Here is a 2,243-nt window from a genome sequence, read left to right as displayed (position 1 = left end):
TTGCAAATAAATAGAATAAAGTTTGAAACGTTGCAGATAAATAGAATAAAGTTTGAAACGTTGCAGATAAATAGAATAAAGTTTGAAACGTTGCAGATAAATAGAATAAAGTTTGAAACGTTGCAAATAAATAGAATAAAGTTCGAAACATTGCAAATAAACAGATTAAAGCTCGAAACGTTGCATATAAACAGAATAAAGTTCGAAACGTTGCAAATAGATAGAATAAAGTTCGAAACGTTGCAGATAAATAGAATAAAGTTCGAAACGTTGCAGATAAATAGAATAAAGTTCGAAACGTTGCAGATAAACAAAATAAAGTTCGAAACGTTGCAGATAAATAGAATAAAGTTCGAAATGTTGCAGATAAACAGAATAAAGTTCGAAACGTTGCAGATAAATAGAATCAAGTTCGAAACGTTGCAGATAAATAGAATCAAGTTCGAAACGTTGCTTATAAATAGAATCAAGTTCGAAACGTTGCAGATAAATAGAATCAAGTTCGAAACGTTGCTTATAAATGAAAAGAAAAGATTGGATATAGTCAATTTATGTCCTAAACTTTCCCTTACCTATCAAAAGGTAGGAGATCACGAAATTCGAAATATTGCTTAATAATCAAGTGAAAATGGAACATCATTAAGTCCTAAACGTCATGTAAAAAGTCGAAAGAAGATGGGTGTTTATAAAATCTTGGTTTTCAAGTTATAAAATGAAATCACCTAATTGTTATTGGCAAAGAAAACCAACGTTTTTTGTGAGACACGAAACGTTTTCTGTAACATTGCAAACAATTCGTTAAATGCGAGATCAGTGTTTTTGAATATGAAAACAGTCTGTTCAATGAGAAACTATTGATTTCTTGGGAGGTCAGCAGGTCAAATTGAGAAAAACGGCTGAGCTTTTTCTAGTTGGATTAAACACTGTAGTAGTAGTGTTTCAAAGTATGAATAATCACAGTGACGAAACAAAAGTTCGATTTGTACCTCCTGTTGTTAAATTATTTTAGACGCCGAGCGTTTATACCTGTGCGTGAGCTAGTGGTTAGCGTATCTGGGTACGATTCAAGGTTCGATACCCGAACCCGCTGAGCACACTCCGCTCTTTCGGTTTGTTTGTTTGTTTGTAGTTAAGCACAAAGCTACACAAAGGGTATGGAAATCCGGTTTCTAGCGTTGTAAGTCCGCAGACATACCGCTATGTCACTGGGGGTGCCCGCCTTTTCAGATGTGGGCACGTTATAAAAGTAACACCAATCTCATTATTCGCTTCCATTAACTGGACAAAGCCATTTCGGCGTGGGTATCGCTGATTGGCTGCCCTCCTTCTGGTCAATAGTTCATAATCAGGGATGATTACATCTGAATTCTAGGGGTATCTCTAACACGGCCGTTTTGTCCATAAAATGTCTTTCAAGCGTGGAACAATATTGTTCAATAATAACCTTGATGATTCAGTCAAAAATTACCACCGACACAGTTTTAAAACATTGGATTTGTATTTCAAGGTCAACGTTTTAGCTATAAAAAAAAATCCCTTCGTGTTAAAATCATTGATTACAACGAACCATAAATAGGTTAACCGTTTGTTGTAGCTGTAATGAAAGGATTTAGGCCTAATCGTAGAAATCTTCATTTAAAATAAACAATGCTCCTCTAGTTTCTAACTGATCCTTTGATGCAAGACACGACTAAATATAAAAGGTATTTTATTTTTTTTCTCTGTGTGTGTGTGTGATAAAGGGCATCACTGAGTAGCCACTTATAGTCCTGTAGAGAAGGTTTGGCGATCGTTTTATAGGATTTGGGGCAAAAATAAACAAGCACTTTGCTCTGTGGAACTAGTTTGATTGGGCAATAACTTCTCTGCTCACTGCTACAAACAACCAAAAGAAGAACTAATAAGCTGCTTGTTCCGCTAAACGTAATCTGATTTCTGGTTATTTATATAAGTTGTTGATCATCGTTTACACATTTCTTTTATCTTTAAAAAAATTATAGATATTTTTTTTGGAAAAACCAAAACTAGTTTAAGCCTAAGTTATATTACTGCATGATATTTGTAGCAGTCTTCACTCTACTGGTGGCTGAGGAAGGAGGCGTGGTCTTTTGGCAAGAGGGTCCAGAAATAACGACGGAAAGGTTTTTTTTTTTTGTCTTTCGCGTTTACTCACTCTTTAAAAGCATTTTTTTATTAACAAATTATTTTTAAAAAGCATAAATAATGTTGATTTTGTGTGAAGA

The sequence above is a fragment of the Limulus polyphemus genome, unplaced genomic scaffold, assembly GCF_000517525.1.
Source record: "Limulus polyphemus unplaced genomic scaffold, Limulus_polyphemus-2.1.2 Scaffold6609, whole genome shotgun sequence".
In the NCBI taxonomy this organism is placed as follows: domain Eukaryota; kingdom Metazoa; phylum Arthropoda; class Merostomata; order Xiphosura; family Limulidae; genus Limulus; species Limulus polyphemus.
This window is presented reverse-complemented; position numbering follows the sequence as displayed.